General features: G+C 38.1%; 1 protein-coding gene across 1 annotated transcript in view; it reads left to right on the top strand.

Annotated features, from left to right (window-relative positions):
* The first annotated feature begins 2,392 nt into the window (after positions 1–2,392).
* LOC134212885 (trafficking kinesin-binding protein milt) overlaps positions 2,393–12,444 on the top strand; it is a 341,223-nt gene continuing 331,171 nt past the window's right edge. Inside the window, exons 1-2 of the mRNA XM_062691159.1 lie at positions 2,393–3,157; positions 9,719–10,089. The gene's annotated coding sequence lies outside the window, so the exon portion shown is untranslated. The remainder of the gene's footprint in view (positions 3,158–9,718; positions 10,090–12,444) is intronic.

The following is a 12,444-nucleotide window of genomic DNA, read 5'->3' on the forward strand; positions in this document are numbered from 1 at the left end:
TCCCCAGAAGCTCTGGAAGGCTTCCCCAGAAGCTCTGGAAGGCTTCCTCATAAACCAAGAAACCATAGGTAACCAAAGCAAGTGTTTTCTTATCTTGACCTTCAGTGGATTTGATCGTTGTTGATTTGATGGTCGAGATTGAAATGTTCTCAAGCTTTCACCACAGAAAACAGACATGGAAGTTCATACAAAATGTTAACGCAGACTGCCCGACATTCAAACTCAATCTCACCAAGCGATGGCGTTGGCTTACACTACATAAACAAGGTGATGCTGCCACCTAGTGTCAATTCGGAATGAACACTAGTGCTGAAAAGTAAAAAAGCGGCAAATGTTCACCAATATTCTTAGTACACTAGAACTGCGCAACCCCGCAACGACATACTTCAAAATGACCAGTACAAAGTTTTACACAACTTCGCGACATAAGATGAACGTACTTGAATATTTTTGCTACGTACGTATATTTTAAGACGACCAGATCAGAAATAAGACGTCGGCAAAGGTTTTGTTTTTGAGAGATGTCGCCACTACATTTAAAGTAAAATCGTTTTTTGTGCTAGCGCTCTTTTGCTCAAAGGAGTTCTCTAGATGAACATGATTGCAGTTTCCGTGGAATCACAACTAGTAGTCGTTGCTGTATATGCGTTTGTACGTGTATTGGCATACCATCTATGAACTGCTATCATAACATTGCATCGAATATTGAATTCGATGTTGCTTGCAACTTGAACTTGAACGCATGCGATACATAGTGGAAATCTTGTTCAAATTCGACTTATCTGAAGCTAGTTGATTTTTCCAAAAGTTACTTCAAAGAACAAGTTCTGATATTGTTTCAAAATTTTAGAATTATTTTAAAATGCTACACTTCCCGTACGGTGCACGAAAAAGTGGGGTGCAGGGCTAAAAAAAATCGAACAATTACACTGCGGAAAGTGTACACCTGGTGCAGGTACATCTCAAAAACGGAAACAACATTAGTTGTGATTCTAGAGAACTAGTTTGAGCAAAAGAGCGCTAGCACATTTGAAGTAAACGCCATAATTCCAGTATGAACGATGGTTAGAATAAATTTTATTCCGTTGTTCTGTGAAAATCAAAGTGAGTAATCAGAATACTAATATTATTTGCTGTATTTTTCCCAAATTTCGTATGCCAGCGATGTCTGGTTGGCGAGAACCAGCGATTTCCCAACACTAAAAAAAACGATTTTACATTAAAATTTAATGTAGTGGCGACATCTCTTAAGAGCTAAGCAGAATAGATACGTTTGCGCACGTTTTGACAGTTTTCCCATGGGTAAACTGTCAAAACCTTCTCAAAAATATCTATTCAGCTCAGCTCTTCAAAAACAACACCTTTGTCGACGTCCTATTGGGCAGCGTAGAAAATTCAGTCGCAGTCCTACGTCAAAACCTGCAGCATCAACGGTCGAATCAAATCACTCAAAGTATGGGCTCCCTTGATAGGTCCCCCGCTGGCCGATGCGGCTCTGCACTCAGATGGAATTCTCGCTTAACACTTGAAATGCACCATGCAAAAAACAATATATAATTTTCATATTGCCTAGTTTTTATAATACTAATATTTACTATTGACACACTGGTGGTATTCGTACCATGGTACAAGACTCTTGAAATGAGTGCCATACTTATTATTGCCTTCATTAAAGATAGCCTTGGATTTATTTTCTTGTCGGCTTGAAATATGATAGGTATGTCCTTTAGTATAATGACACATTAAATATTTGAAAAGAAATTTTCTGAGATTCATATTAACCAATGTATTAACCATGATACAAGCTTTACAGTTTTGACAGGGCAAGGGAATTTATCAACTCAGGTGAATTCAATTGACTAGCCAAAACCTAATTATGTTCAACTTTCTTTTCGTTTGAGTAAGTTGAATGAAGGTGTTATACAATTGGAAACATACCTGACAAAAGATTTATTTAATAATTGTTTAACATTAATATCACAATAAATAGGGGAACGTTCACAGATTGCGTTACGCGTAAAGGGAGGTCTATTGTGATGTGCGACGATCCATACAAAACTTTTAGATGCTTCATACATGTGGCATTGGGATAAGGGGTTGAAAATGCCCCATTTTTGCGTTACATACTTAATGAATAGTGCATTATACTATGTAACATGTTACAAGGCCCTAGTGCGAACATAGTATAAAACACAATGCTTTAAAAAAGTTTTGACTATTTCTAACGCGTATACATATATTTAAATAGGCATTTTTGTGATGTTGCACGAGGAACTCGCCGTCTGTCAGTGCCTTTTCTCTTTTGTGCAACCAGCAGCTGTCGCTTTTGAGTCGCTCAGCACATGGCTCGCATCTCGCATGCTAGTGGTGAGTGGGTGAGTGAGTGTTGGTATTTTCGGTGTGTGGTGCTGCAAAAATAAAACTCCACAATCGCGATTCGCGTGTGAAATTGGTGCTTTTCTCGTTGTCTTTCTGGCGTAAAAATATAAATTTATCGTTGTAATCTGCTAGTAAAATACCTTCTAAATTGTCCAGTGGTGATGCTTGTTGTTAGAAAATTGTTGCGTTTAGTGTAATACGGAATTCCCAATTTGTTTGATTTTGTTTCCGCTGCTTCTCACAAAATCGAAGACCAGAACGGGGCTGCTGGTTATGTTTTCTTTTTTCGTCATCCGAACCAACGAAAGAGCTGTGAGGCTGAAGAGGCCGAAAGAAGACAACGTTGCGTGTATTGAAAATTTTCATTCAACAACCAATCGACCAAGAGTGTGAAAATAGTGCACAGAAGAAAATTCCCATCACTTGGTGGAAAAAGTGAAACCGTGCACCGTGATTGGAAGTCAGAATACCCAACCAATCCACAGGGGAAGTGCAAGTGAGTAAGGGAATCGTCGGGATTGTGTGTGTTGGGAGGTGTTCCGAAGAGGAGTTCCGACCTCGGTGATCACCGTTCGTCAGTGTGCGTTCAGGTTCGAGTGACCACAGGATGTAACGGGAAGAGAATTATCAGCTTCAGAAGATTTTTTTTTGTTTTGGACACAAGTAAGCACAGTGAGGATCATTTCAGAAGAGGATTAATCGTACTGCTTTTGTTGTCTTCCGTTCGATAAGAACCAAAGGTCCTTTATCATCGTCATAGTCGTCGTAACAATCCAAGGTAAGCAGCATCAGCATTACTTCGAGGGGGTGATTGCATTCTAATGTTACCTACAGATGCTATTATGTCATCGTGCAAAATTGAAGAGTATCGCTATTGACCCGTTTTATATCGTCGCGAATTTTCACCGTTCACTGCCCGTCGAGCAGTGTAAGGTCACCAGTGACGAAGTACATAGCTTGCTGTGGATCGGATTCGGAATCGATCTGAGTCAGTCAGCTGTCAAAGTATGTCCCCAGAAGCGCTCTTGCTTAGTAGCATTAGAGTGTGCGTACGATCATCGTTATTTTTAATTTTTGCTGATTGTTTGGACAGTTCATGAATTTGAGTAGCAAATTAGCTTTCGATGGTTCCTCGGTGTCCACTTTATCCACTAGAAGCGCCGCAGCTGTGGGATTCCGACAATTAGTATGACCCTAACCTTGAGGAATACTTTCGTCTGTCTGATTATTTGCAATCCTACCATCTTTTTGTTTTTCCTAAACAGGGCTGCTAGATATAAAGGTATTTGAATCACAATTTCAACAATTTAGTAATGACAGCTTGAAAGCTTTATTATATAATGAATCTAAATATAACTTACTCAGAAGATAAGCAAACATCGAATAAATAGCATACAATAAGTACAATGTTTATTTTACTCGAATGGAGTAGTAATAATTAATTGATCCTACGCCTACCCACAAAATAAAATGTAGAAAAATTAGATGGTGTTTGGTAAGTTGTAAGTCTATTTACGTATAAAGTTTAATAAAACAAAACCCTGTCGAAGCTCTCATCTCTCATTTACGTTGTTGTACAAATATTTATTGTTTGATTCAAATATGCGCACAGTTGGCCCTAGTAAATTTTCTGTCTCCAATGAAAAATTTGAAAGGATAAACCTGGCATCGCTGTACATAACTATATTGTTGTTATTGTAGAGCCATGACGCTTATACGCTCATCGCACGTTTTGTCTCTTAAATTCGCGATGCCGTGAGAAACCTGTGCCTTGTGTTTTTCTCATATATTACTTGATTAAACTCGCTCGACAATATCCTTGTTTTGCCGTTTAAAAAATTCTCAGGACAGGTGAACTTATTATTTATTACTTTGCACGTATTAAGCACGTCGGCTCCCACTATCGAACCTTTAATTCGAACATTTTTATCTAAACCTCCAGGAAATGGGGACTTGATAAGAAACCCCCCATAAGCAGCCCGGTAATATCCGATCGCTTTTGCGTCAGATTGTCGCAAAGTCTCGCCAAGCGGATGGTGCGAATCAAGCCGTGGATAATACCTGCAAACAAGAAACTAACACACAAATTGCTTACGGTCGGTGAGACAAATGAAAAATGATACTCTTCAGCAGTGGGACCGCTATCCGGTCGCACGTAGATATCTTCTTAATAGAGACGCATCGCTACGCTGTGTCTTCTCCATTAGATGCAGAAAAGTGTCGGAGGAAATCTGTAACTAAAACACCCGCGACACTGACCACGGACAAGAGTCAGACTGGTTTGTTTGTTTGCTAGATTAGGGGCTCGCCAGATTACCTGTATAGTGTGGGAATGCTTTGGCTGAGATGAATGAAATTCAGTAAAGTGTGACAATGAAATTTCAACCCGTCTCATTATGACTTATTTAGACGACAGGTTAATTAGATTCTGAGTGAGGCAAAATGTTTTTTTTTGCAATTCCTCATCATAATATCTGGTTTACAGTTCGTGTTTCTGTGATAAAACGGTCTACTTTTCCATACCAATGAAATTAATGCTGAACATTTTGCAACTCAAATGAGTTACATAAAATCTATTATAGCATGGGTGGGTATGTGTTCAAAGATTCTATGATACTGCCCCGAATGTCACTAATCCCAACGCTAATGCCCCGAAAACCTTACTTGATACTAGATGGGCTACAGCTCTTTGATGAACCTACGCCGAATGGAGTATCCTTCTCGACTGGACTCGATCCTGGGCTAATCGCTTCCAGTCGCCCTGAACATTGAGCGCCCTCGGATCCTCTACAACTGCAAAAAGCCATCGTGCACGCGGCCTTCCACGGAGCCTGCGGCCTTTTCCGGGTTATCTACTGCATATTATCATCGCTTGACGTTCTTCCGGCATACGAACAACGTGTCCAGCCCACCGTAATCTGCCGTGTTGTATAAGCTTAACAATATCCAGCCCTTTATACACCTGGTACAACTCGTGATTCATGCGACGCCGCCAGATACCGTTCTCCTGTTTACCGCCGAGTTTTGTCCGCAGCACCTTACGCTAAAACACTCCGAAAGCAAACGTCCATGTTTTATGACCGTATAAAGCCACCGGAAGAAACAGAGTAGTATACAGCGCGAATTTTCAGGGTGGCAACTGAACCGGGAAAACCGGGGGAACCGGGAATTAACCGGGAATCCGATAGAACCTGCAAAAACCGGGAAATAACCGGGAATTTTATTGACGCTCAACAAATTTCATGTTTTGTTTCGACCGAATAAATAAAAAGCTAAATAACTGCTTGTATTTTTGTAAATCTTCCTGCTAATTATTTGCAATCTATTCAAATCCTAGGATTCATGAAATGCCGTTTGAATAAGTTTTCTTATTGTGGATTTATTCAATATCAAGATTTTCCTGATTACTTTTATGGCTACTGAGGAGAAGCGCAAAAAATCTAGGAAATGCAAATTGTATAATGCAATGTTGTATAAAACTAAATTTTAATGATTACAAATATTTAGTTGAATTAAATCAATTCTAATCTGTCGCGGAGCTTTATGAAATTATTTCGATATTTTTGTGCTGTTGTTGTTTGTGAAAATATTAAACATTTTATATCTCAAGATCAGATAAACACTTGGCTACTCTAACCGACCGTGTCCACCTCGCAAGGTTTTTTTTTAAGATGTATATTTTTGTAATGAATTTTATGTTACATCAAGGTCTTAGGAGTCGTCTTGATTTAATAATTATTTTTACAAAAAATTATCAATGTCTTCCAAAGGAATGGAATTTCTGGAAATTCAAAATTACAATCTTAAAATATATTCCGGGGGAAAAGATTATGATTAAAGATCAAATCAAACCTTTTTTTCTAAAGATCCTTTTATGAATTCCAGCTTTTTTTTTTGATGGGGCGAAGAACCACTGCGTCCATTGAGTTGAACTTTTGTGGTATGAATTCCAGCTTACTTGTCGAAATACAAATACATAAGCGGAGAAATGCTTAGTTTCTTTTGTTTCTTTGCCAAAATTTTAAATTGTTTCTATTCAAGGAAACACACAGAAATCTGATTGATATTTTTTGAAGATTCTATCGGCATTTCAGATTTTGCAAAATATCAAAAATCATTCTAAGACTTAGATATTTAACTGGAATCTTAGAAGCTGAGAAGAGACCTGCAAAGACGGCTTTCTTTTTCCTTGTTTTGACACTTGTTCTTCTTTTCATCACAGTTGATCATCAATTCTCAACTGTTTCCTTGAGTGTTTCACCTAAATCCCGGGTAGAATCTTCTGAGCACAATAAACGTGTTTGCAATTTACGAATTTGTAAACTTATTTTTATAAAGATTTTCCTATCGGAAATAAAACATGTATTTATAACTGTTCAATAATAATCTGTCCGGCTATTGTAGAATACTTTTCAAAGTGAAAAAGTACTCGTAAAATAAGGTCATTCGGAATACTTTTCGAGGGATACCAATACTTTCACACAAAAAGGTGCTGGTTGCATCTGACCATTCGTGACAGCGCTTGCTGGTTGCAGATGAAGATACATTTGTTCCTCTTTGCAAGTCCCGTCCCAGCTTAGAAGTATATCTGAATTTTAGAATGTATTTCGGACACATGATGTTTTATGAAACCATTAGCAATACACCATTTCTTGAGAATTCCATTACTAGAAACACCAAACATCTTAAAACCCTCTTCGAAGTTTTCCAAGAAATCTAATGAAAAGATTTTTAATATTGGTATTTTAAAATTGATATTAGGAGCTATATTCATTGTACTTTACAATTATTTCGTTCCCAAGAAGCAAGAATGACCGAGAAGCAGGGCTCTCACTTAGTGGACTCGAGTCCGATGTTGAACTTTTAATTTTTTACATTTTTGTTTTCCTTACAATTAAATCGTAACGCATTGAATGCGTTACATGAAAATAATATGTGAAATCATAAACTAAATTCATGAAATCACGAAATTGGTTCATGGTGTATGTTCATAGTCATACATGTGCTATATTCTCATTTAGGGGAACAGCTTTTTACTCGTATATAGTAGCGAACACCTTCCTACATAACTGGTACCACATACTTTTACGTGAAAAGTTGATTCACGTTTTTTTAGAAAACCCGCATTAGATGTCTTTCGCCATACAAATTTCTTACGGTTAACTTCTTGCTGCTGTTCGAGCATATGCTGGCACCAACCACTATTTGTGATAACTTCTAACAGTTACTGCTAGAATGATGAAAACGGTCTGGAATTGAACCCATGGCCTTCTGTGTACAGAGCAGGAGCGGTAGCCTTATGACCGCGAAGCCTGTTACTTGAAAAAAAAAGTCTCAACGGAATTTGATTATAAATTGCTTTATTTACACTTTACCATATTGTTTTTCTTTAATCATATAATTTTCATACCCAATTTGGAAGAAAGGTTACTTGCTTATTAATCACTATGCAAATCATTAAATTATTCATAATCATTAATCATTAATCATATCGATCGTTACACATATTGTGTCAACATTTAATCACGATCGGTAATCGTTAATCACACTCCAAACGTTTTATTTATTAATCATAATCGTTAATCATTGTCAAAACCGAATAAATCATTATTCATAATCTGATCTAATTTATAATTTAATCATTCATTGGAAGCTTTATTCATTAACGCTCTACGACAAGGTGATGGTCTTTCGTGCCTCCTCCTCCTCCTATTTAACATAGCTTTGGAGAGAGTAATACGAAGGGCACGGATTGACACAAGTGGTCCGTTCAGCTATCTGGTTTCGCGGACGACATTGATATTATGGCACACAACTTTGAGAAGATGGAGGAAGCCTACATCAGTCTAAAAAGGGAAGCTAAACGGATTGGACTTGTCATCAACACGTCGAAACGAAGTACATGATAGGAAGAGGCTCGAGAAAGGATAATGCAATGTAATGTTAGCCATCCACCACGAGTTTGTATCGGTGGTGACAAAATCGATGTAGTTAAAGAATTTGTGTACTTGGGCTCACTAATGACCTCCGATAACGATACCAGCAAAGAAATTCGAAGACGCATCAAGACAGGAAATCGTACGTACGTTGGACTCTAATCTAATAGAATTCGCCACCGTACCAAACTGACTATCAACAAAACGCTTATTAGTCCGGTAGTTTTCTACGGACATGAGACCTGGACGATGCTCGTGAAGGACCAACGCGTACTTGGAGTTTTCGAAAGGAAAGTGCTGCGTACCATCTATGGTGGGGTGCAGACGGCGGACGGTACGTAGAGGAGGCGAATGAACCACGAGCTGCATCAGCTGTTGGGAGAACCATCCATCGTTACAACGAGAAAATCGGAGGGCATGGAGATTTTCCTCTTGTTTCGATGACGAAACAAAAAAAAAGTGTGAATATGATCACGGCAATTTAATTTGTTGATCGAAACAGTTGGACAAGCCTCTGAATAAGTATGAAAAGAAAACTTTTAATTGAGGTTATGTCCGATTGTCGAATACTCTCTCACTGTGTGAAATGAACTCATCGAAAATCATCCGCCGTCGGTTATACTAAAATGTGTAACACAGCAGTTACTCATAATATGTATGGTTAAAGGAGAACCCCATTTTGTGTGAATGGAACATGAAACACAAATTTGGGTAAATCATTATATGAATTGCTTGTAAGCAACTTGTGTTACGATCTGTTAGATTGACATACACCTTGAAAGTCAAACTCAGGCATACTGGATAAGAGCACAGTGCGTCATGCTCGTTTGTTACAAAATGTGCAATCAAATTGCGGTATCGTGAATAATGATCATGGAACCATGAATCATATAACAACGACACCATATAATTGATAAACATCCTTAGTTCGTGATTCAGGGCAATGATTTTTTGTTAGCATTGCTTTTAATTTCCATTATCATTATAAATATTTAAATAACACTGCTAAAAATCCTGACTTTTTTGAATCAATCCAAACCAGATTTTTTATGGAAGGCGCACATTGTTTAATATACCTTTAGATCATCACAAATTGAGTGATGCTAAAACTCGCTTCTGGTGGAAGGTCAACTATAAAGGCTGCCATGTATTAAAATCCCAACCATGAAATCACGACTGTAAATTTATTCGCCATATCCTCAAACTTGAATATTGTTTTCTGAGAGGCTGATTTCTACATCCCCGCTTAGTAGTCGTTAAAATCATTTATAGCGTATACGGTAGGTAAGCACCGTTTAACAGTTTAGCGAAGGCAATAACATCAATCCTAAATATGTTTCAAAGTTTTTCTGATAGTTCTATACCTACTTAATACAACTTCTGTTTTTCAATTTTTTTTTCAGATTGTGTGTTCCAAGTGGTACAATCATGTAATGTGACAAAGCGTGTGCACCGTCGTGCTAAATTGTTCGTTTCGATACCTTTCTGTTCTAAAGTGTACAACACGCAATTCCGATTATCAAACCGTCACCCCTGCCGCTTCCGCTACAATCACATGCACCCAGTTATTTTAAGGAAGCTCCATAAAATTAGTTATACCGATTTCCCTGTACAGCGGCTTACAATCCCTAAAGTTATCGCAACAAAAGTGCTTGAAGCCATTCCTGCCCAAAGTTACAGCAACCTGAACTATAGCGCAATACGTTAAAATAACTCATCAAAGGTGCGAGCCAACAAACCCGTCAAAACGGCGCGACAAATCTCATCCAATCAGGTAAGTTGTCAAGCTGAGCCACAACAGTATAAGTGTGTACAAATGATTTAATTCAAACCGAGAAAGATGTTGCCGGCCGGGGTCGCCATCGCGTCTGATTGCAAATTGTTTGCCACTATTTAGTCATGAGAGCGAAAACGAATGATGTCATCTCCATGTGATAAGGCATCTTAATCTTAGTTTTATATTTAACAGAAGGGCTCGGCACTGGGGTCCAGGTGATAAGGCATTATTTCTTCCTCAATATTTTTCAATATTCAACAATGTAATCTAGTTGCAAAATACTTTCCGTACATAAAATTGTATAATTGCTTACGTAACTGAACCGATTCGGTTTCCCTTCTGCAAGCAGCAAATAAAATCCGTAGGCGACACGGGAGCAAATTTCTTGGCGCGCAACTCTCTAACTATACTGAACTAACGACCGGCGACACGACGGGCGGTAATATGCTTCTCCAAATGCATTGCAAGCATGCCTCTTTTGAGAACACAACAGTTTCAACTGGTTGGCACCGTTCGTTTGTGTTCATCAGCTTCTGAAAATAGATCGATACCGGCGTTGCTGGACCAAAATAAAACGTGATGCACACCGACAAATAGGCACGTTTGATGGGAGAAATAGAATGAAAAATGCTTCTTTTGACGACCAATTATGCAGCGAGAATCTTTTTCTTCGCAATGAGCGTGGCTAGTGGATCAATATTGTTATGCTAAACAAATTTTTAGAAGTATCTATTTGAAAGTGTTCTAAAGATTTTTCGTTCAATATTTTTCCTAACCTTTAATACGAATAAACACTTAAACTGAGAAAAAATATTTAAGCTCTTTTAGTGGAATGTCTTGATGAACTTGACCGAAGTCTAGTCAAATACGAGACACTAAAGACGGCCTCACAGTTGAGGTCGAAATGAGTATCTCTAAAGATAACAAAACGTAGTGGAATTAAATGGAAAGTACTAAACTCGTCTTAGACAGTTGATGAAAACTGGAATAGTCCCAAAATTGTTAGTTTAAAAGTTTCAGAAAGCTGCATGCAAAATCTCAAAAATCAATCAATATTGGGTTTCTGATGTTCTTCATGTTTTATTTAAGACGGCATCGCTATTCTGATTGAGGCTTTACATTAAGCTTATGCCGCATGGACGAAGAGCAGAAAATAAGCGTGGCTCATCAAACTGTTCGGGGTGACTACCCAAGGTTACACTTACTGTGTTTGCCAATCGAAGTTGCCTCGAATGTGTTGCTATTTGGTAAACTAAGATCATTCAAAGTTCTTTCCTACCAATCAGTAGGTAAATGAATTATTTAGATGATAACAATTTGAATTTCGTAAATCTTGATGCGGATATCACGCTTGGCTTTTAGAATCTTCAATTGGCAAAAAATACATTGAAACCACTCATTGAGGGCCTGTCTCGGATTTCAACCAATTGCATCAGTAAATTGATTTAGTCATCTGACTTTACACGACATCGATCATATTGCGTTAATTTGCTGTGAAATGATAAACGACAGTTGGAAGTGTGAGAAGCATATCGTTATCAGCAGCTGCAGCATGACATCAGCTTAAAATATACAAATGTGCCTATGTACGTAAATTCTGCGAAATCACGTCTAGCGTTTCCTTCAGAAGGACGCTGACGAAGTATAGACCCTCGATTGGAATTGGAGGCCTGATTAAGTATATACACTTTTTCATTTGTATTGTATAAACTTTGCACCGCGTAAAAACGTAGATAAAGGTTCCGTGGAGGTACTTCACTGACCACACTCGTCAATAATTTACTATCATATGGGAGGACTATGTCTGGGTATGCCATTTGTGCGCGTGTCTCGAATGTCACCTCTTATCTACAAATAGAATATGTATCCAAGAACAAGAAGCTATAATCGTATAGAATTACAAGACATGAAGCTCCGATTACTCTGAATGTTTGTCAAGGAACAAACATGTATAAACCAACTCCAGGATTTCGATATCCATCGATACCCAAAATTAGTTAATTGGAATGTACTCTCTTTCACTTATGGCGATACACCATTTTCCAAATTTCCACATGATTGGACAATGTGTAAAACTATCCGTTGTAATGCCTTCTCATACTCTGTATACAAAAGGCAGAATCTCCAGAAAACTCGATAATAATACACATTAACCACGCTAGCCATATTGTGGTGAAGTGATGCATGAACAAAAGAGGGAAATCCCATGCATTAAATAATAGCAATTCGTAACTCTTGGGCTGATTTATGCAAAAGCGAACTGCAAAACAGCACGCTAGTGTGGAGTCGCAAATTGATTCGAACACGAATTACCGTCATCATCTGCGATGATAATCACTTTTATTGGATATC

This window comes from Armigeres subalbatus, chromosome 2 (assembly GCF_024139115.2).
Source record: "Armigeres subalbatus isolate Guangzhou_Male chromosome 2, GZ_Asu_2, whole genome shotgun sequence".
NCBI classification, from domain to species: Eukaryota; Metazoa; Arthropoda; class Insecta; order Diptera; family Culicidae; genus Armigeres; species Armigeres subalbatus.